This window comes from Staurois parvus, unplaced genomic scaffold (genome assembly GCF_062004578.1).
Source record: "Staurois parvus isolate SC_StPar_1 unplaced genomic scaffold, SC_StPar_1.0 ptg000099l, whole genome shotgun sequence".
Classification (NCBI taxonomy): Eukaryota; Metazoa; Chordata; class Amphibia; order Anura; family Ranidae; genus Staurois; species Staurois parvus.
The window spans coordinates 1042817-1067494 of NW_028317895.1; the positions used below are offsets into that span (position 1 = coordinate 1042817).

The 24678-nt window shown below is 41.4% G+C and overlaps 1 protein-coding gene across 2 annotated transcripts in view; it reads right to left on the reverse strand.

The window, feature by feature from the left end:
* Positions 1-4268, reverse strand: part of FBXO38 (F-box protein 38) — a 100993-nt gene extending 96725 nt beyond the window's left edge. For both annotated transcript variants that reach the window (XM_089671105.1, XM_089671104.1), the window contains exon 1: positions 4186-4268. The gene's annotated coding sequence lies outside the window, so the exon portion shown is untranslated. The remainder of the gene's footprint in view (positions 1-4185) is intronic.
* Between the last annotated feature and the right edge of the window lie 20410 nt (positions 4269-24678).

A 24678-nucleotide genomic window follows, 5' to 3' on the forward strand; every position in this document is an offset into this window, starting at 1 on the left:
TCCAATACTGGAACTTCAGATGCGCTCCCCTGCTGGCAAACACGTGTCCAGAATTACGTCACTAAGTCTCAACGCGTGTCAACCTAATTGGTCATTCTCCTTTGCTTTGTGTTTTACATTTACACACTGTATTTTCAGCAGTCACCAAGATATACACTTCTGTGGATTTAACACTTGTTTTCCTGAGCGCAGAGGAATTTTTCTTTTTACAAGCAGTGGTAGCTACCAGGAGCGTCTTTAAACCAGCTGGTAAGTAGGGTTGCCTAATACTTGCACTGCCTAATAGCACTGAGGTGACATTCAAAAGGAATTGTTTTGGTAACGTGCAAATGGACCCTTAGTGCTGACACCTACAGTATATAGCCAATGAAGTCTAAACTTCCAACCTACATTCCTCTTCCAGGTCAGTGACATGTTAAAGTAAAAATAAAGGCTCTCTTTCATTGTGGATAGACTAAAGGAGGGTTATAACCCCAGTCACTTTTTTGCCATCTGTGTCCAACTGTGGAGATTTCCCTTAACTTCCTGTCCCATAGCCAAACATGAAGTGAGAGGAAATCCCTGCAAATTAAGGGAATTCCTTAGGGACCCTCAGTTCACCAGAACTAGTGTGAGATTTTCTTTTACTTTCAACGATAATGGTAAACATGACATTAAGGCTTTCACCAAAACAAAAGATTGGGATAAATCTTGCAACACTTGTTCTATTGACAACTGTTTAAGAGGCGATCCTCATTTTGGAGACATACAGTGCATTCACAAAGTATTCAGACCCCCCTTCACTCTTTTTTGTTATGTTGCAGCCGATAGTTCGGTTGTTTAAATTCATTTTTTCTCATTAATCTACACTCGGTACCCCAAGGTCTGAATACTTTGGGAATGAACTGTATCCTTTCACTCATTGTTGCATCTATGGTACAGGAAATGAAGGGGACTTTAACAAACAAAGCAAAAATACCCCCCCCCCCCCCATGCAGACCTAATCCTCCACCTCCACAGTTCTACACCACGATCCAATAGCTGCAGCCTCTTGCAATTTCTTACATTTTGGCTGCAAGTGCACATTTATGATGGACTCTGGACCCAAGGCACCACACCAGAAAAGGCCATGAGGTTATATTGAGCAAGACAGTGCAGACATATGGGTTAGGTTAGGTCAGAATGAAATGGAATAAGGTACTCTGCTTTTTTTCTTTTGCTTTCAGTGAGAATGGCAAACAGGACAAGTTGAGAGGGTGACTCTCCCTAATGGGAGCACAGACAGCAATAACAACCTGGCAGGTGTTCTAATTCATCTCCACTGTATCCAAAAATTAAAAATATATCTTTAGTTATATTTTAGTGCTCATTCACACCATGGTGCAGAGACGTCAGTTTTTCTGTATGCGCTTTGCAAGGCCACAACAAAATCAGTTATTCTCTATGTGCCCTGTTCATACCACATCACTAGTGTGACATGCAGATTTTTTCAGGAATTTGCAATGTGTATACAACTCACTGCAGTGTGCATGTAAACTGATGTCTCTGCAAGTGAAATCTGCATGTCAGTTTCTATGCATGTATGGTGTGAATGAGCCCTAACAGCAGAACTAAACCCTCCTATCCTTTTCAACCAAGGGAGCTGTCATCTTAGCCTCCGTTTGATCTGCAACTGCCATGATGCATTTGATGATTTGACAATTTGGTTGAAAGCACAAGCAAATGTGACAGCATTCCCAGCAAGCCGAGAATGAAACCGTTTTTAGAAACCGTTAAATTGAAAGGTTTAGCTCCACTTTAAGGCCTTGTTCACACCATGGTTCAGAGACGGCAGTTTTTCTGCATGCGTTCTGCAAGGGCACAACTAAATCAACTGTTGTCTATGTGCCCTGTTCACACCACAACACTAGTATCACTTACAGATTTCTTCTGCGCAGGAACCTGCAAAGTGCATAAAACTCATTGAAGAGTGCATGAAAACTGATATCTCTGCAATCAGTTTCCAACAGTTTTTCTGTATGTATGAAGTGTATGAGGCCTAAAAGGACAGGTGCACCTTTACCACCATGTTACACCTGTATTTAGGGTGTAACATGTTGGTAATCACCAGCCCCCTCATGCCTGGTTTCACATTTAGGCCTCGTTCACACGTGTGCAGAGACATCAGTTTTCCTGCACGCGTTTTGCAAGGGCACAAAAAAAAAAATTGTTCTGTGTCCTGTTCACACCACAACACTGGTATCACGTGTGGTTTTTTCAGTTTTCTGCACAGAAAAAAAAAAGTGACATCAACACTGTGGTATGAACAGGACACATCACTGATGAATGTGAAAACTGATATCAATGTATGTGAGGCCTCTTTCATATTCCAGTGCAGTGCAGAAAAACTGATGGAAACTGATGCACAGATTTCACTTGCAGAGACAGTTTACATGCGCGCTTCAATGCGTTTTATACACGTTGCAGATTTATGCACAAAAAAAAATCTGCACGTGATAGTAGTGTTGGGAACAGGGCAAATAGAGAACAATTGATGTTGTTGTGCCCTTGCAGAACGCGTGCAGAAAAACTGGCGTCTCTGCACCATGGTGTGAACATGCCCTGAAACTGATGTAAACTCATATCTCTGGAAGTGAAATCTGCGCAGTTTTCCTATCAGTTTTCACACATGAATTGTTTGAATGAGCCCTTAAAATCACTGCAGCTATGCGGGACTCCTCTCACACAGCAGCATCATTCATTGACAGTGATATGTGAATGGATTATAAAGTCCCTTCAGCCGAGGCATGAGACAGGCTTGGTTCACACTGGATGCATTTTAAAAATTGTGCGTTTTGTTTGCAATTTCACAGCATTTTCGGAAGATTTCTCAATGATTTCTTGCGTTTTCCATTGCGTTTTGCAGTGCGATTTCTACTGTAGTCTATATGTGAAATCACAACAAACTGCAGAAAAAGTAATACAAGTACTACTTTTAAAGTTGCACTTCAGCAAATCGCGTATGTTAAGACACTAACATTCATTAGATCCGATCTCAATTCCAAAATCGCACCTGATATTGCGGTGGTGTGAACCAGGGCTTAATGGACTACAAGCGCAATAATCAGCACCCTTGTAGTCCAAAGACACTTCCTCTAGATTAGTAGCCGTCTACCTGTAGAGAGGTATGGGCAGGGAGCTGTAGGTAGTGTCTGCAGGAGCCTGACACTGCACCCTTGATCCGCAGGTGCAATGATTTGCAGGCTTCCATGTGAAAAAAAAAAAAAGTAAATGCACATTCTATTTCCTGCAAATTCATGTGCATGTATTACTAAAGGTAAACTTATGAGTGGCTTCACACTGCCCCCTGCGCTTTTGCCAAAGTGAAGCTATCCTGTGGTTTTTGTGCGGGTTAGCTGCCCTTTCCCATAGATTTCTATAAGGTCCTGCAGTTCTGGTGCAATTTCAGAAAGCACACCAAAACCTCTGCATGCTGCATCTTAAGTGTGCTTTCTGAAACCGCATCAAAACTCCGGGACCTCATAGAAGTCAATGGGAAAGCGCAGCTAACCTGCACAAAACCCACGGGTTAGGTGCGCTTTAGCCAAAGCACAGTGGGACCACACCAGGGCAGTGTCAAGCTGCCCTAAGCCTTTAATCTGCATTTATCTTTTGAAGGAAACCTGTTAAGAGACTCCTGAAGCCTGCCAATGCGAACTATCCCTTCTGAAAATGCAAACTGCCTGGCTGTCACACCAGGATCTTGAGCTCCAGCCCACCAGGAATTGTGAGCCTTTTCCAACAATCATTTACACTGGGAATGTTTCAGGTCAGTGACCTAAAAAGTATTGATGTCAGACAGAGCCAGGCAACAAGCCTTTTTAGAAGGAGGCCAGGCAGCACTGCCTTTCAAATGACAGGGTCACTTTGGAACCCAGACTTGTGAATGGCTGGCACACAGGACACTGACAGCCTGCTAACAATACAGGACAAGAGAACAGCAGCAGAGTCCATGGTGTATGTAATGTAAAGCCTGACACTACATAAGAAGGTGGCTGGAGGATATATTGCTCACACAGATCCTTATTAAACCCACAATTACAGAGTACTATATATTCCTGGGGGTCCATTAGATCCATCCCAGGGTTGCAGTCCTGTTCCCATTACCGGTATACTGCTCTATCAGCCATAATAATCGTACTACAAGCGCCTAGCCCCTGCCATTACCTCCTGGTCACGGCTCTTCAGTATACAGGGAGCCCCCGGCCGTCCAGCAGCTGAGCCTCTGTGTACCGGAAACAACGAGAAAGATGCCCAGACAAACACTTCCTGATTCAGCTCCGCCCCTCTCTTCCCACACAGCCAATCTGCTCGCTTTGCCGGCAGAGCCAATAGTAGAGATACTAAGAGCCAGCGGCGAAAGGATTGGCTAGAGAAGAGCTCGTTAAGAAGGGGTTGCTGCTGTCTCCGTCACTTCAGCGGCGTGAGAGAGCTGTGGCCGGGCTGAGATTCGCGGTGGACTGTCCTTGAAGAGACAATATAATATATGGACAGATGAATTATACCACCGGGGAGTAGAGAGACGCGGGTTGGAATGGAGGGAGCACAGATAATTCTACGTAGATACCTTTACCCTCACTAAAGAGTAGAGAACTTTCCTTTTAAGCTGCCCGTAGACCAACCTGAAAATCGAACAAACTTCATGTTGATCGGTAAATCGTTATGCAGGCTATACATGGGTCGAATTCCAAACAAATTTTCTTTTGAAAATGCATTTTGTAATCTAATGGTGCCACCATTGATTTTGAAATTCAACTAACCAAGCCTTCAACTTCACTTCATGTTGTAAGAGGAAAGAATTTTTGTGGCCAAGAATTTTCTTTTTTTTTCAGTGAACACCTAATGTTGCTACGGCAAAGAATTTTCCTGGTTAGGAATATTCTTTTCTTTCCATTGATTTCCCAATTCCACCAACTAAGCCTTCAACTTCATCTCATGTTGCTACAGCAAATAATTTTCGTGGCTAAGAATGTTCTTTTTTTCCAGGTCAAACCTCATGTTGCTGCAGAAAATAATTTTTGTGGCTAGGAATATTGTTTTCTTTTTCTATTGATTTCAAAATTTGACCAACCAAGCCTTCAACTTCACCTCATGTTGCTATAAAATAAATTTTCGTGGCTAGGAATATTCTTTTTTTTCCATTGATTTTGAAATTCAACCAACCAAGCCTTCAACTTCACTTCATGTTGCTACAAAATTTTTTTTTTTGTGGCTAGGAATATTCTTTTCTTTCCATTGATTTTGAAATTTGACCAACCAAGCCTTCAACTTCACTTCATGTTGCTACAAAATTTTTTTTTTGTGGCTAGGAATATTCTTTTCTTTCCATTGATTTTGAAATTTGACCAACCAAGCCTTCAACTTCACCTTATGTTGCTACAGAAAATAATTTTCCTGGTTAGGAATATTCTTTTCTTTCCATTGACTTCCAAATAGGCCATACATTATACAATTTTCTTTCCAATTAGGCAGGCTCTTGCACGACATAGTTGAAGGTAAATCTAAAGGAAATTGGACAGAAAATTGTATAGTGTATGGCTAGCTTAAGCCTTCAACTTCACCTCATGTTGCTACTGAAAATAATTTTTGTGACTAGGAATATTGTTTTCTTTCCATTGATTCTGAAATTCAACCAACGAAGCCTTCAACTTCACCTTATGTTGCTACAGCAAAGAATTATCGTGGCTAGGAATATTCTTTTCTTTCCATTGATTTCGAAATTCCACCAGCCAAGCCTTCAACTTCACCTTATGTTGCTATAGAAAAGAGTTTTCGTGGCCAAGAATTTTTCCTTTTTGCCATGTCAAACCTTTTTGCTACAGAAAAGAATTTTCGTGGCTAGGAATATTCTTTTCTTTCCTTTTTTGAAATTCGACCAACCCAGCCTTAAACTTCACCACATGTTGCTACAGAAAATAAGTTTTGTGGCCAAGAATTTTCTTTCTAGGTCACAAGTCATGTTGCTACAGAAAATAATTTTCGTAACTAGGAATATTGTTTTCTTTCCATTGATTTAGAAATTTGACCAACCAAGCCTTCAACTTCACCTTGTTGCTACAGAAAAGAATTTTTGTGGCTAGGAATATTGTTTTCTCTTTCTATTGATTTCAAAATTTGACCAACCAAGCCTTCAACTTCACCTTGTTGCTACAGAAAAGAATTTTTGTGGCTAGGAATATTGTTTTCTCTTTCTATTGATTTCGAAATTTGACCAACCAAGCCTTCAACTTCACCTCATGTTGCTACAAAATACATTTTCGTGGCTAGGAATATTCTTTTTTTTCCATTGATTTTGAAATTCAACCAACCAAGCCTTCAACTTCACCTCATGTTGCTACAGAAAATTAATTTTCATGGCTAGGAATGGTTTTATAGGTGGAGGTCAGAGACATTTTTTCCCCTACTCATCTTTTTTGACTGTTTTTCACTAGTTTTGAATTTGGCTATGGTCAGTGTCACTACTGGTAGCATGAGGCGATACCTGGATCCAACAGAGGTTGCACAGGCAGTCCAACTCCTCCAGGATGGCACATCAATACTTGCCATTGCCAGAAGGTTTGCTGTGTCTCCCAGCACAGTCTCAAGAGCATGAAGGAGATTCCAGGAGACAGGTATTTACTCAGAGCTGGACAGGGCTGTAGAAGGTCCTTATCCCATCAGCAGGACCGGTATCTGCTCCGTTTGTGCAGAACCCTACAAAATGACCTCCAGCAGGCCACTGGTGTGAATGTCTCTGACCAATCAGAAACAGACTTCATGAGGGTGGCCTGAGGGCCCGACGTTCTCTAGTGGGATCTGTGCTTACTGTCCGGCAACATAGAGCTCGAATGGCATTTGCCATTGAACACCAGAATTGGCAGGTCTGCCACTGGCGCCTTGTTCTTTTCACAGATGAGAGCAGGTTCACCCTAAGCACATGTGAAAGGATCTGGAGAAGCTGTGGAGAACGTTATGCTGCCTGTAACATTGTCCAGCATGATTGTTTTGGTGGTGGGTCAGTGATGGTCTGGAGAGGCATGTCCATGGAGGGACGCACAGACCTCTACAGGCTAGACAATGGCACCTTGACTGCCATTAGGTATCGGGATAAAAACTTTTGACCCATTGTCAGACCCTATGCTGGTGCAGTGGGTCTTGGGTTCCTCTTGGTGCATGACAATGGCCGGCCTCATGTGGCGAGAGTATGCAGGCAGTTCCTTAAGGACACCATCTATTGTCTTATTAGGCACCAATGTCAGGCATGCATACAAGCACGTGGGGGCCATACAAACTACTACAAAGTACCATTTTGAGTTGCTGCAATTAAATTTCATCAAAATGGAATAGCATGTTGCATATTTTTTTCCCATAGATTTTCAGGGTGCCTTTGAATTCAGTCCTCTATAGATTGATAATCTTCATTTCCATCAAACGAAGGGGCATCCTTACATTCCTAACACATTACCCAGTACATACAGTGGGGCAAAAAAGTATTTAGTCAGCCACCAATTGTGCAAGTTCTCCCACTTAAAAAGATGAGAGAGGCCTGTAATTGGCATCATAGGTAGACATCAACTATGAGATACAAAATGAGAAAAAAAATCCAGACAATCACATTGGCTGATTTGGAAAGAATTTATTTGCAAATTATGGTGGAAAATAAGTATTTGGTCACCTACAAACAGGCAAGATTTCTGGCTCTCACAGACCTGTACCTTCTTCTTTAAGATGCTCCTCTGTCCTGCACTCATTACCTGTATCAATGGCACCTGTTTAAACTTGTGATCAGTATAAAAGACACCTTTCCACAACCTCAAACAGTCACACTCCAAACTCCACTATGGTGAAGACCAAAGAGCTGTCGAAGGACACCAGAAACAAAATTGTAGACCTGTACCAGGCTGGGAAGACTGAATCTGCAATAGGCAAGCAGCTTGGTGTGAACAAATCAACTGTGGGAGCAATAATTAGAAAATGGAAGACATACAAGACCACTCTCCCTCTATCTGGGGCTCCACGCAAGATCTCACCCTGTGGGGTCAAAATGATCACAAGAACGGTGAGCAAAAATCCCAGGACCACACGGGGGGACCTAGTGAATGACCTGCAGAGAGCTGGGACCAACATAACAAAGGCTACCATCAGTAACACACTACGCCGCCACGGACTAAGATCCTGCAGTGCCAGACGTGTCCCCCTGCTTAAGCCAGTACATGTCCGGGCCCTTCTGAAGTTTGCTAGAGAGCATTTGGATGATCCAGAAGAGGATTGGAAAAATGTCATATGATCAGATGAAAGCAAAATAGAACTGTTTGGTAGAAACACAACTCGTCGTGTTTGGAGAAGAGAGAATGCTGAGTTGCATTCAAAGAACACCATACCTACTGTGAAGCATGGGGGTGGCAACATCATACTTTGGGGCTGTTTCTCCGCAAAGGGATCAGGACAACTGATCCATGTACAGGACAGAATGAATGGGGCCATGTATCGTGAGATTTTGAGTGCAAACCTCCTTCCATCAGCAAGGGCATTGAAGATGAAACGTGGCTGGGTCTTCCAACATGACAATGATCCCAAACATACCGCCCGGGCAACGAAGGAGTGGCTTCGTAAGAAGCATTTCAAGGTCCTGGAGTGGCCTAGCCAGTCTCCAGGTCTCAACCCCATAGAAAACCTTTGGAGGGAGTTGAAAGTCCGTGTTGCCCAGCGACAACCCCAAAACATCACTGCTCTAGAGGAGATCTGCATGGAGGAATGGGCCAACGTACCAGCAACAGTGTGTGCCAACCTTGTGAAGACTTACAGGAAACGTTTGACCTCTGTCATTGCCAACAAAGGATATATAACAAAGTATTGAGATGAACTTTTGATATTGACCAAATACTTATTTTCCACCATAATTTGCAAATTTCTTTCCAAATCAGCCAATGTGATTGTCTGGATTTGTTTTCTCATTTTGTCTCTCATAGTTGAGGTCTACCTATGATGCCAATTACAGGCCTCTCTCATCTTTTTAAGTGGGAGAACTTGCACAATTGGTGGCTGACTAAATACTTTTTTGCCCCACTGTATCAGTATAGATATCCATCACATAGCAGTATAGATATCCAGCATGATATTTTTCCACATTGAGATCTAATGTGTTTTCAAAGTGTTCCTTAAATTTTTTTGAGCAGCGTAATTTGTTTGGGCCAGGTGATGTTTACTTTTAGCTGAATGTTGGCAAATTAAGTGTCAATGTACTCATTTTAAATACCCAATCATTGCAAGTAAAATTTAAAAATGTGTTTTTTTTTTATTACCAACATTCACTTTCTAAATGAACAGTCTCACTTCTTCCCAAGGTTTATAAAAGTCAAGAGATGAGAATTTACCACAAAAGAACTTGCCCATCATAACCATTTTCATTCACTGGGAAAATTAAAATGAGCAAGTTCACCAGGTGTGTGGAAAGTATTTTTTTTTACAGTGTCATTAGGCTTAAGGTCTGTTTCACAACTATGCATTTTTTAGTGCAGCAGAAACATACTACAGTCTATTTAATGGGTTTTTTTGGGACACGTTCACATCTATGCATTTTCCAGCCGCTGTGTTTTTGGAAACGGTCAGACTTTTTTAAATGCAACACTGCGTTTTGGTTCACTAGACTTCAATCCACACAGAAATGCATGTAGTGATTCAACTTTGATGTGACTTTGGATGGGTGTGACTTTGAAGCGACTTTGAAGCGACTTTGATGCCATTTTGGATGGGTGCGATTATGATGCAATTTTTCTTTTGCTAATGGGAAATTATGACATTTCTGTTCATACAGTGTGACTTTACTCTCTGGCACTCAAGTAGCATCCAAGTCCCACCCATCCATAGTCACATCCAAGTCGCACCCATCCATAGTAACATCCAAGTTGCATCTATCCAAAGTTGCATCCAAGTCACACCCTTCTAAAGTCACTTTAAGATCACATCAGGTCACACCCATCCAAACTTGCACCAGAGCTGCATCAAAGTCACACCGATCCAAAGTGACATCAAAGTCAATACTTTCCTTTTGTCAAAGAAAAACCTCGAAATGCATCAAAAACAAAGTGCACCGGAAAAGTGCATCAATTGCAACTTACAGAGGTGTGAACCTAGTCTAAGGCAGTTATATGGAAATGTTTTTTTTTTTTCATTTTGAGTCCCCTATAAATGGCTTCTTCATAACAGCCTAGTCCACTGTGGTTCTTTTAACCCTTTCATGGCCAGGGTTGTTTTTAAATTTTTTAACACAAGTTAAAATGCAAATTTGAAGATTAATTAAAACCCCCAAACATTATATATTTTCTGAAAGAGAAGACTCTGGAGAATAAAATGGTGGTAGTTGCATTTTTTTTGTTTCAGATGTTATTAGTGCAATGGTTTATCAAATGCATATTTTCAGTAAAAAATATACTGCTTTGAATTTTAGTGTACACAATACGCAAATGCAATTGATAAATATAAAAATGGAAAATTGATTGTCAAATACAGCAGTTTTCCTTTTCTGATGCGCTCTGTGTCAGCACACCTAGATATAGGACCCCCCTATCCTGCTAGCAACTTAACTCATAGGTTTGGGCTCACCTACAGCCTCGGCATTCTGTAACTAGTCCTACCAAACTGGGTGGGAGTTGTGCTGCGGTAGGTATGTGGTAGGTATTTGACAATCAATTTTCAGTTTTCCCTGATGGCTCCATGTCAGCACACCTGGGACTTAACTAGCTACATCAGGGAGGATTAACTAGCTACATCAGGGAGGATTACTGCTATATACTCTCTAATTTTGGCTAGGAGCAGAAGACAAGACTCATCTGCCAAACTCAACTGGTGTTAAGGCTCCTGGCACTGTACAGTAAGGAGCTATGCACATACAGTGGGGATCGAAAGTTTGGGCACCCCAGCTAAAAATTTGTATTAATGTGCATAAAGAAGCCAAGGAAAGATGGAAAAATCTCCAAAAGGCATCAAATTACAGATTAGACATTCTTATAATATGTCAACAAAAGTTAGATTTTATTTCCATCATTTACACTTTCAAAATAACAGAAAACAAAAAAATGGCGTCTGCAAAAGTTTGGGCACCCTGCAGAATTTATAGCATGCACTGCCCCCTTTGCCAAGCTGAGACCTGCCAGTGTCATGGATTGTTCTCAATCATCGTCTGGGAAGACCAGATGATGTCAATCTCAAAGGTTTTAAATGCCCAGACTCATCTGACCTTGTCCCAACAATCAGCACCATGGGTTCTTCTAAGCAGTTGTCTCGAAAACTGAAAATAGTTGACGCTCACAAAGCTGGAGAAGGCTATAAGAAGATAGCAAAGCGTTTTCAGATGTCAATATCCTCTGTTCGGAATGTAATTAAGAAATGGCAGTCATCAGGAACAGTGGAAGTTAAAGCAAGATCTGGAAGACCAAGAAAAATATCAGACAGAACAGCTCGCAGGATTGTGAGAAAAACAATTCAAAACCCACGTTTGACTGCACGATCCCTCCAGAAAGATCTGGCAGACACTGGAGTTGTGGTACACTATTTGTCAGGGCTCCGGGTATGACCAGAGGTGTGTGGACTGACACAGGGAAACGCAGGCTTCAGATGTAGTATAAACAATATAATTTATTTAAGACTAAACAATACATAAACGCAAGTTAAGACTAAACATAAACACAGTGCAAACAAACCAAACCAAAACATCCAACAGATAACAAAAGAACAATACTAAGCGTAGTCGGGCAGGCCGAGTCGGTAGCAAAGGGGCAGGCAAGGTACAAAGGAGCAGGCAGAGCGTAGTCAGGCCGGGTCAGGAACAATCAGGCAGACAAGGTACAAAGGAGCAGACTGGAGAGTGGTCAGGAATAGCAGAGGTCAGGACAGGCGGAGTTCAATCAGAGTCAGAGATCAAGCAGGAGCAGACAGGATGCAGGTACAGGGGCTCTTGGGAAACATACACCAAGGCCCTGATTGCAAGTCTGGCCATTCCTTATATGCACCTTCTGCAATCAGCCTCAGCTGTTTTGGCTGACTGCAGGAGTGAACCTCTGGTTGCTGAGAGCACCCGCTGGCCAATCCTGGTACTGCAACCCACAAGGCAGGTGAGTCCCACCACTATTGGCGAAGTCCATTCCTGACACTATTCCACTATAAAGAGATACTTGTACAAATATGGTCTTCATGGAAGAGTCATCAGAAGAAAACCTCTTCTATGTCCTCACCACAAAAATCATCATCTGAACTTTGCAAATGAACATATAGACAAGCCTGATGCATTTTGGAAACAAGTTCTGTGGACTGATGAGGTTAAAATTGAACTTTTTGGTCGGAATGAGCAAAGGTACGTTTGGAGAAGAAGGGGCACAGAATTTATTGAAAAGAACCTCTGTCCAACTGGTAAGCATGGGGTTGGATCAATCATGCTTTGGGGTTGTGTTGCAGCCAGTGGCACAGGGAACATCTCACGAGTAGAAGGAAAAATGGATTCAATAAAATTTCAGCAAATTTTGGATGGTAACTTGATGCCATCTGTGAAAAAGCTGAAGTTAAAGAGAGGATGGCTTCTACAAATGGATAATGATCCTTAACACACCTCGAAATGCACGGGGGATTACATCAAGAGGCGTAAACTGACCTCAACATAATTGAAAATCTATGGATAGACCTTAAAAGAGCAGTGCGTGACAGACAGCCAAGAAATCTCAAAGAACTGGAAGACTTTTGTAAGGAAGAATGGGCAAAGATACCTCAAACAAGAATTGAAAGACTCTTGGCTGGCTACAAAAAGCGTTTACAAGCTGTGATACTTGCCAAAGGGGGCAGTACAAGATATTAACTCTGCAGGGTGCCCAAACGTTTGCAGACGCCATTTTTTTGATGGAATGATGGAAATAAAATCTAACTTTTATAATATTATAAGAATGTCTAATCTGTAATTTGATGCCTTTTGTAGATTTTTACATCTTTCCTTGGCTTCTTTATGCACATTAATACAAATTTTTAGCTGGGGTGCCCAAACTTTCGATCCCCACTGTATGTATTGAGGTCCATGTGGTCTCCTTGCAGATTGTCTCTGGGGACACTTAACCTGCTACCACCCATGAGGTTGATTCACTTCTTTTGCAGTGTGCTGTGACCCCTTCTGGTACAGGCAGCCTCTTCAACTTGTAGGCTAAGGAGATCAGCTTCACCAACTAAGAGGTGAGAGTCCTACTCAAGGCCTTTGCATATTCTAGTCGGACTGACGAACAGGTCCTCTGCCCTCCTCATATTGGCTGTTGCCGTGATATAGGGTCTCAAGGCTTGGCACACATACAGGGGGCTAACGTCTTGGGTGTTCTCTGACAGAAATGTAGGAAGCACAATTTATTGTATTGTGTGTTATGAAATCTGGAGGCCACTTTAGGCATGAACTCAAACACTGGTCTGCGTACAGCTCTGGGACGAATGTAAGAAAAGGTTCTTTAAGCTGCTCCCTAGGCACAAGGCCCCTGGCCCGGATAGCTTGCCATATGAATACTATGAATCTTTTTTCCCATACTATCACCTTTTATTATAGGTTGATAGCTCTATTAAATTCTGTGTTACTGCATAGTTACTCTTGTTTTTAACTATTTGCCTACAGGGCACTTTTACCCTCTTCCTGCCCATGCTAATTTTCAGTGCTGTTGTACTTTGATAATTGTGTGGCCATGCAACACTGTACCCATATGAAATTTTTTTATCCTTTGTTTCACACAAATAGAGCTTTCTTTTGGTGGTATTTAATCTCCATTGGGTTTTTTTTTATTTTTTGCGCTATAAACATAAAAAGCAAAAAAAATTGGAAAAAAAAGTTTTTCTTTGTTTCTGTTATAAAATTTTGCAAACAGTTAAACTTTCTCCTTCGCTGATGTGCCTTGATGAGGCTGCACTGACAGACAGAACTAATAGGCAGCACTGATGGGCACTGAAGAGGTGCATTGATAGGCAGCACTGATGAGGCAGCACTGGTGGGAATTGGTGAGGAGGCACTAATGATGCTGCACTGATATGCAGCACTGATAGGTGTCACTGATGAGCACTGACTGATAGTGCTGACTGGCGGCACTGCTGGCCACTGATGGGTGACACTGCTTGGTGGTACTGATCATCAGGGCACTTTTGAGGCTGCACTGATGATCAGTGCCCTGATTATCAGTGCAGATGTCCTCTGTGACACTTGCTGGTTATCGGCAGTACTTTCCTCATGCTGTGTCAGCATGCGGAAAGTGCTGCCGATAACCGGAAACTGTATTTACTTTGTGATCAGCTGTGTCATTGGACACAGCTGATCACGTGGTAAAAGGCTGCTGTGATTGGCCTTTTACCTTGTCATGTGAAAAGCTGTCCATACAGCACAGCGATCACAAACAGCGCTGGGTGCGTGCTGCTGGGGGTGCGTTCTGGGAGGAAGTCATATGATGCCCTCCCAGAACTGGACAACCGTGCTGTAGCAGTCATTCGGCTATAGCCCGGTTATCAAGTGCTTAATCCGGAAGGTTAAACATAGCTCTCTCCCAACTCCAATTTCTTCTGAATACACCCATAACAATACATGTAAAAAGTCCCTTTTTACGTATTTCAGACTAGGCAACTTCGTCTTTTTAAAGCACTGTGTTTACTGGATCAATTAGTTGATATATTTAAATAGTTTACAGTAAATTACATAACTTAATCAGACATAACATAGTCCTCACTGTACATTTTGCTGTGCTATAATGGACTACACTCTGCCCCCTTTTGTGGTGCTGCTCACACCTTGTTTTATGCAAAGTCTCTCTCCAATTGTCAGTCCATTCATATGGGTCTTAGGATCAGGTTCTGTTGAAGAGTGGGTCACCAACAATGTAGATCACATTGCAACACTGCTCTTTACACAACCATTCCCGTGCCCAGACTGTGCCCTTGAGACTACCTCCCCTGATATATACTGTATGTCCTACACAAGGGGAAATGACACATACACAGAGGAAGATATGTCACAAGAATAGTGTACCCCCTCCAGCACCAAGCAGAATTTAACAATTTTTTACTTTAGGCACCTGCCTACATGAGGATGTATTTGGCAAAAGTCAGTAAAAGTGAACTAACCACTTTACAAATGCTTTATTAACTACATCAACCATTATATATGGGAAAACATGCAAGATACACTATATTGCCAAAAGTATTGGGACACCCCTCCAAATCATTGGATTCAGGTGTTCCAATCACCTCCATGGCTACAGGTGTATAAAATCAAGCACCTAGGCATGTAGACTGCTTTTACAAACATTTGTGAAAGGATGGGTTGTTCTCAGGAGCTCAGTGAATTCAAGTGTGGTACCATTATAGTATAAGTTAAGTATGCATCCATGAGATTAATTGTTATATATATAGTATGAGGGGGTGGTACCTGGGGTAAAGGTAATGTTTGGTTGGGATAGCTGTTGTCTCTAGGTACTTGGATGTCACCTACAGTTGTGTTCAAAATAATAGCAGTCAGACATTACTAACCAGATCAATCACTGTTTTTGGTAGAAATGATATTTCTACATGGCAAATAATTTACTAGGTGTAGTAGAGTAATAGAAATCCAACAGACCCAATAGTCATGACATGCATACTGCTGATTCTGTAATTGAATCACTAATTGAAAGGGGCATGTTCAAAATAATAGCAGTGTGGAGTTCTATTAGTGAGGTAATTCATTATTTGAAAACAGGTGGCAATTATTGCCCTTATTTAAGGAAGGAAGGCAGCAAATGTTGTACATGGTGGTTACAGTGCATTTCTCTCTGAAATTCTGAGGAAAATGGGTCGTTCCAGACATTGTTCAGAAGAACAGCATACCTTGATTAAAAAGGTGATTGGAGAGGGGAAAACATATAAAGAAGTGCAGAAAATGATAGGCTGCTCAGCTAAAATGATCACAAATACTTTAAAATGGCAACCAAAACCTAAAAGACGTGGAAGAAAGTGAAAAACTACCATTCGAATGGATAGAAGAATAGCCAAAATGGCAAGGACTCAGTCAACTATCAGCTCCAGGAAGATCAAAGAAGGTCTAAAGTTACCTGTGAGTACTGTTACAATTAGAAGACGCCTATGTGAAGCCAAGCTATCTGCAAGAAGCCCCCGCAAAGTCCCACTGTTGAAAAAAAGACGCGCTGAAGAGGATACAATTTGCCAAAGAGCACATTGACTGGCCTAAAGAGAAATGGCGCAACATTTTGTGGACTGATGAAAGTAAGATTGTTCTTTTTGGGTCTATCTAAAGATAGTTTGTCAGATGACCCCCAAGCACTGAATTCAAGCCACAGTACACTGTGAAGACAGTGACGCATGGTTGCGCAAGCATCATGATATGGGGATGTCTCTCATACTACGGTGTTGGGCCTATTTATCGCATACCAGGGATCATGGATCACTTTGAATACATCAGAATACTTGAAGAGGTCATGCTGCCTTATGCTGAAGAGGAAATGCCCTTGAAATGGGTGTTTCAACAAGACAACGACCCCAAACACACCAATAAACGTGCAACACCTTGGTTCCAGACCAACAAGATTGACATTATGGAGTGGCCAGCCCAATCCCCGGATCTTAATCCAATAGAAAGCTTGTGGGGTGACATCAAAAATGCAGTTTCTGAGGCAAAACCAAGAAATAGAGAAGAACTGTGGAATGCAGTCCAATCATCCTGGGCTGGAATACCTGTTCACAGGTGCCAGAAGTTGGTTGACTCCATGCAACACAGATGTACAGCAGTTCTCAGAAACAGTGCTTATACAACTAAATATTAATTAAGTGATTCAAAGGAAAGCAAAATCTTCAAACATTTTTAAGTTTATATAGTGAATGTTTGAGTTTGTAAAGAAGAATACAAACACTGCTATTTTTTTGAACAGTCTAATATTCACTTTTCTTCAATTTTTTTAGAGCAACAACACAAATTTTATATATTTTTCTTCATGTTTTGATTTGGAATAGAATGTGTAGTGTTCCCAATGCATTTGTGTGTATGGAAATAAAAGCTATTAGAAGGATTTTGAGCTTTAGTCACTTTTTTCAACACACTGCTATTATTTTGAACACAACTGTATGTGCTGCTGGGGGAGGTTTCTTCAATGTATGTGTATAATCTATGGGAAAAGGCCGCTATAACACTGTTCAACAAATTTTTATTTTTTGCCAGTTTTGGAAACAAAAGGATCCATTTCTTAATGAATTTCACATTCTGAGTTCAAATATAACAATGAAATTTGTCAATTGGCTCTAGTTTTTCTGTAAACGGAAAGTTTTCTACTATAGGCGTAATGACTACATAATGCACAATAATTATATAGATAGATGTCTTTCCACAAATATAAAGCAAGTGATATTGACTACATAACAAAGCCTAAATGGCATAATATATTGCATAGGATTACCAAGAAAAATTATAGCCATAAGCTAAGTTGAATCATTTTAATACTTAGGATTCTCACTAGTTTTGTCTTCAGTTTGTGTCGGTTTTGCTTCTCTTGGCTTTTCTCTTGTATTTGAGGAAAGGGCTATCTCTTACAACTGCACGTGACTACACGCTTCAGGTTCTTCCTCACTTGACTCAACCACGAAGGATTCTGGTGCTTTAGGAATTTGTAGCCCCTCTCCATGAGGAACTGGACGTATTGGCGATGGAATATTTGGATAGTGCACAGATAACTTTTTCTTCTTATTTAGCCCTTTTACAATTGGAGGCACCATACAAAAGTAACAATTACTAACATGTTCTGTTGGCTCTCTCCAAATCATTGGCACAGCGAAAGGCATAGATGCCTTTTTTCCATTCAACCATTGCTCCAGTGCCGTCCCACAAGAATTGCAGCATATATGTGGTGCCCAGCTCTTGTCCTGGTCTCCTATCTTGCAGCCAAAATACAAGTTGTAGGCTTTCTTAATCATTCCTGTTATCCTCCTGTTTTTTGTGAGATAAAAGTTATTTCACCGCAGATATAGCAGAAATTATCTGCTTTATTCACACAAGTTCGAGGCATTACTGAGTAGCCTATATAAGCATAAAACGAAATGTAAAGACGCTGTTGAACTACAATCAGCTACAGGTACTGCAGCTTTTATGCAGTGAAGTGATGCAATTAAAGGCTAATATTGCATCATCTCAGTATACATGCAATTTTCTATTGGTCACCAGTATCAATTGCGCAATATGCAGCTGAAGTTGCATCATAATTTTGAATGGCTTACGTCATTAGATGGGTGAATATATCATGGAAACTAGAGCCAATCAACATTTTTTAGGGTCATTTTCGTTTTCAGCACCCCAAAATTATGTAAGATTAGCTAATTTTATGCCCAAAACTTTTTACCTGTTGAACAGTGATTGGTCACTTTGATTTTATATTTACTTTGGAATGTATTTCACCTTTAATTAAGGTAATAATAATACACAAGGTTTATTAATATTCTTTCACTTTAATAATATTTATATTATGATTTGACAATATGGTATTTTAGTATTTACAGCTCTACACCATTTGTTAAAAAAAAAATTTTCACCTCATTTCCTTCGGTTGTTAGCAGCTACTTCATCCCTTGTGAGGATATTTGGCAGTGCAGGAGTCCACCCCCATACCATGATAGGTTGCCACCTGTGTAATAAGCGTTGGATGTAGGGGTGTAAAGCATGCTGCCACTGGACTCTAGAGCAGTGGAGACATGTTCTCTGGAGTGATAAATCATGCTTCTCTGGCAATCCAATGGACATGTCTGGGTTTGGCGGTTGCCAGGAGAATGGTACTTGCTTGACTGCATTGTGCCAAGTGTAAAGATTGATGGAGGTGGGATTATGGTGTGAGGTTGTTTTTCAGGGTTTGGGCTTGGCCCCTTAGTTCCAGTGAAGGGAACTCTTAAGGCGTCAGCATACCAAAACATTTTGGACAATTTCATACTCCCTACTTTGTGGGAACAGTTGGGGGATGGCCCCTTCCTATTCCAACATGACTGCACACCAGTGCACAAAGCAAGGTCCATAAAGATATGGATGAGCATGTTTGGGGTGGAGGAACTTGAGTGGCTTGCACAGAGTCCTGACCTCAACACCTTTGGGATGAATTAGAGCAGAAACTGCGAGCCAGGCCTTCTCGTCTGACATCAGTGCCTGACCTCACAAATGCGCTTCTAAAAGAATGGTCAAGCATTCCCATAGACACACTCCTAAACCTTGTGGACAGCCTTCCCAGAAGAGTTGAAGCTGTTATAGCTGCAAAGGGTGGACCAACTCAATATTGAACCCTATGGACTAAGACTGGGATGCCATTAAAGTCCATGCGCGTGTAAAGGCAGGCGTCCCAATACTTTTGGTATTATAGTGTATGTAACATTTAGTATGTGGGTCATACCATCAGAAAGTTAGGAGAGGGGTTGAATGTCCATTTAGGTATCATAGCAAGTGGTATAAGAACTAATGTGTAGATACAGTATTTTGTTGACATACATACAGTAATTCTAATATACCATCATTAAAAATACAAGGCATGAAGAAGATGTTGAGGGCAGAACAAGGTTAAAAGGCAGCAAAATTAAAAGTCAGCAGCTACAAATACTGTAGCTACTGGCTTTTAATATAAAGGCACCTGTTCAGGGATCCAGCGCTGTTCTCCCCCGGGCTGATTTTTCAATCAGCTTCAGGTCCAGGCGCCTGCACCTTAACCAAGGGAAACCAGCAGTGAAGCCTTGCAGCTTCACAGCATGTTTCCCACTGTGCATGTGCAGGCCACACTGCGCTTTGTGAATGGTCCCTCAGTCTTCTGGGACCTTTCATATGTCCCAAAAGGCTGTAGGGGAAGGTGAGAGGGTTGAACTTCTGCTTGGATCACCGAGGCAATCCAACCAGAAGTGGGAGCGGGTACCTGTCAAAACCATGTACCCGCTCCCCCAAAAAGTTTCAAATGCTAAAGAAGAGTGGGGGAGAATGAAAACAAGCAAAATTTCCCCTTTTGGGTGAAGTACTGCTTTAAGGGCTCATGCACACACTGGATCAATGCAGGACATAGCTAGACCACATAGAAAACAAATGTGTTCTATCTATCATGTTCACACTGCAACACAGCTGGGCGGTTTGGTGAGCTATGGTAAAATATAATTGTAGCATTTTACCAGCTCACACAGGAAGGCATGATGTGTCACTCAACTACACTGCACTGTTGCAGGGACACTACACATGTCTGCAGAGACATGAATAATTGTAACTCATGACTCTTCAAATATAGTAAAAAAAAAAAAAAGGTTAACCATGTGATGTGCATCACCTCCCCTGCCCAACCGCAGCACATTGCAAGTAAAGACTGACAGCTGCCTACATGCTGAAATAATTGAGCATTTAGCCTGCAGGCAAATGAACAAGCCCTAACACATCATAATTCCAGCTAGTGTAAACCTTTAATGAAATGTTACTCATCATGTAAGCATGAGGAGTATATCGCTACACTGGATATGGTGCATATTTGTATTGTGTTGTCATTTGGGCAGTACAACAGCTGAATAGTTAGCACTTCTGCCTGGCTGCACTAGGGTTGTCAGTTTGGATCCCAAGCACAGCACTACCTGCACAGAGTTTGCACGTTTTCCCTGTGCCTGTATGGGTTTCTTCCAGGTACCATAGTTTCCTCCCATGCTTGTTCCTTGTATACAGTGCAGCCAAAAAGTATTCACGTTTAACTTTTGCCACATTTTGTTGTTACAGCCTTATTCCAAAATGGATTAAATTGATTTTTTTCCTCAACAGTCTACAAATACCCCATAATGACAATGTTAAACAAGTTTGTTTTGAAATCTTTGCACTTGATTAAAAAGAAAAAAATTAAAAGAAAAAAGACATGAACATAAGTATTCACAGCCTTTGCCATGACACTCAAAATTTCCACAACTTGATTAGAGTCCACCTGTGGGAAATTCAGTTGATTGGACATGATTAGCAAAGGCATAAACCTGCCTATATAAGGTCTCACAGTTAGTATATGTCAGAGCACAAACCAAGCCATGAAGTCCAAGGAATTGTTCGTAGACTTCCGAGACAGGATTGTATCAAGGCACTGATCTGGGGAAGGGTACAGAAAAATTTCTGCAGCATTAAAGGTCCCAACGAGCACAGTGGCTTCTATCATCCATAAATAGAAGAAGTTTGGAACCACCAGGAATCTCTTGGCTGATGAAACAGAGATTGAACTCTTTGGCCTGAATGCCAAGCATCATGTCCGGAAGAAACCAGGCACCACTCACCACCTGGCCAATACCATCCCTACAGTGAAGCATGGTGGTGGCAGCATCATTCTGTGGGGATGTTTTTCAGCGACCTGATGGAGCTTGAGAGGTACTGCAAAGAAGAATGGGAGAAATTGTCCAAAAATAGGTGTGCCAAGCTTGTAGCATCATACTCAAAACAAATTGAGGCTGTAAATGGTGCTAAAGGTGCTTCAACAAGGTATTGAGCAAAGGCTGTGAATATTTACGTACATGTGGGGTTTTTTTTCATTTTTTATTTTTTAAAAATTGCAGAGATTTCTAAACTAACTCTTTTCACGTTGTCATTATGGGGTATTGTTTGTAGAATGTTGGGCGAAAAAAAGAATTTAATCCATTTTGGAATAAGGCTGTAACATAATAAAATGTGGCATAAGTTAAGCGCTGTGAATATATTCAAATCAAAATCAGAGATTAATGATCTTGGGGACAGAGTTGACCATGTTGAAACAAGACTGGGAGAATACGCCACTTCCTTTAACACCCTAGTAGACGTCCACAACGAAAGGGATAAAGAGATTGAATGGCTCAAAAATAAAGTCGCAGATCTGAAGGATAGATCACAATGTAACAACATTAAAATAAGAGGCATTCCAGAATCGATACAACCGGACCAATTAAGATCATATACCCAAGAGCTCTTTCGTGCCCTCCTACCTGATGCTACAAACACAGATCTGACCATAGATAGAATACATCGCCTTCCAAAAGCCTCCTATCTGCCTGATAAACTACCTCAAGATGTCTTGATGAGAACTCATTTTTTTTCATGTCAAAGAAAAAATCATGGAAATTGCACTCAAACCCCAAAATTTGCCTCCGCAATTATCCTCTACAGCTTTTCACAGATTTATCTAAGTGCACCATGCAACTCAGGAAAAATCTCCTCCCAATAACAAAAGCTCTACAAAACCACAAAATTATTTATCGTTGGGGTCACCCCACTAAATTGATCATCAACAGAAATGACTCAATCACCACAATCAACATCCTGCAACGTAAAAAGCGACACACAACATTCTACCACCACCAGAGCATCTCCAGTGTGGAACCTGGTAACTCACAAATGGCAAACTAAAAACTGACTGTATATTTGCAATCTTATCTCATGGTCCCTGCTTAGATGTAATTTCACATGTTTAAGCAAGCCACTGAGGGTACTACCCTTACCGAACACACTACCTGTAAGTATGCCTGCCAAAGGCATTATCACTTGTTTTTGCCCCAAAAGTACTATGGAATTTTCATTGCGTTCGGATCTTGGCTAAGATCCTATTTTTTACTGATTTGTTATCTGTTCAGTTATCTGTATTTGTTTGTTTCCTTTTTGTTTCTACTATCGTGTAATTCCTGATAGTCTAAATGGTTTAACTGACATGCGCATAAAAATGTATTACCGCTTTAGGGGCCCCTTGGTTAACCCCGATTAATATCAGTAAATATATCTATTCAATGGGTAAAAAATTATCTCTATCAATGTCAATGGCTTGAATCACCCGGCCAAACGTACAAACATGTGGAAACAGGCATTTAAAGATAAATGTGATATACTCTGTGTTCAAGAGACTCATTTTGTAGATTCGGCCCCTCCTAAATGCTCACACAAAAAGTTTCCACATGTCTATACTGCCAATGCCTCTGAAAAAAACAAAGAGGACTACTCACTTCTATTAAAGATACACTAAACTTTGTTCTTCATAAAAATATCTCAGACCCCGAATGTCAGTACCTGATTCTTATATGTACTATAGATAATACAGATTACACTATTGTAAATTCATATGCACCTAATACTCCTCAAAAAAGATACTTTACCAAGCTCTTCCAACTAATCTATGTTACCACATCAACCATGGGCAATATAACGTGGTCAGACCATGCATCGGTTTCAGTTACTATTTCAAATAACCACTTATTGAAACCACACAACCTCTGGCGCGTAAATTCGTCCATTATAAAAATACTCAACACTAACTTGATACTTGAAAAACATATTGAGGAGTTGTTCCATATAAATCTGTATCAAACTCTGGCACCCTTTGGTGCACTCACAAAGCATATATATGTGGTATAATTTTACAAATGTGCGCTAAAGCTAAAAAGCAAAGAAATAAACAGCTTAAAGCGGAGTTCCACTCATCCTGTCGAAAAAAAAAGTCAGCAGCTACAAAAACTGTAGCTGCTGACTTTTAAAAAACAGCCAGTTACCTGTCCCTCAGTTCCACGGTGTGTCCCCCACAGCCTGTTTCGCCGGCCGTCCTGTATTCCAGTAGGCCGGTATCTTCAGTGTGGGCACCCAGCTGTGATGGCTTGCACCTTCACAGCCGGGTACCCACTGCGCATGCGCGAGTAGCGCTGCGCTTCATAAATGGTCCTGTAGTCTTCTGGGACCTGTCACTTGTCCCAAATGACTACACGCAGGGAGGACACCTTCCATTTCCGTTCGCCTAGGTCAGTGGTGGGCAACCTTTTTTTTCAACTGAGCCAAATCTCGCCAAAACCACGATTGAAATTTATTTTGAGAGCCACATTTTTAAAACTGAAAATACATCCCCCATATAGTAATTCATCCCCCATATAGTAATTCATCCCCCATAGTAATTCATCCCCCATATAGTAATTCATCCCCCATAGTAATTCATCCCCCATAGTAATTCATCCCCCATATAGTAATTCATCCCCCATATAGTAATTCATCCCCCATAGTAATTCATCCCCCATATAGTAATTCATCCCCCCTATAGTAATTCATCCCCCATATAGTAATTGATCCCCCATAGTAATTCATCCCCCATATAGTAATTCATCCCCCATAGTAATTCATCCCCCATATAGTAATTCATCCCCCATAGTAATTCATACCCCATATAGTAATTCATCCCCCATAGTAATTCATCCCCCATATAGTAATTCATCCCCCAGAGTAATTCATCCCCCATATAGTAATTCATCCCCCATAGTAATTAATCCCCCATATAGTAATTAATCCCCCATATAGTAATTCATCCCCCATATAGTAATTCATCCCCCATAGTAATTCATCCCCCATATAGTAATTCATCCCCCCTATAGTAATTCATCCCCCCTATAGTAATTCATTCCCCATATTGTGTCAATTCACTTATCTTTGCTCCGCGCGTTCCTCTCGCCGTGTTCCCGCGCCGTTCCGGTCTTCAGGGCGGACTGTGAGAGGAGAGGAGTTCGTCACGCTGCCCCGCCTACATCCTGACAGCCAATGTTTGCCACGCTTCGCGGGCCGCATTAAAAGGTCCGCCGGGCCGTAGTTTGCCCATTGCTGGGCTAGCTGCAGAGTCCTGACTTTTGGGGCGGCCGCCCGAGAGGAGGGAGGGGAGCGGGTGCCCGGCACACAGA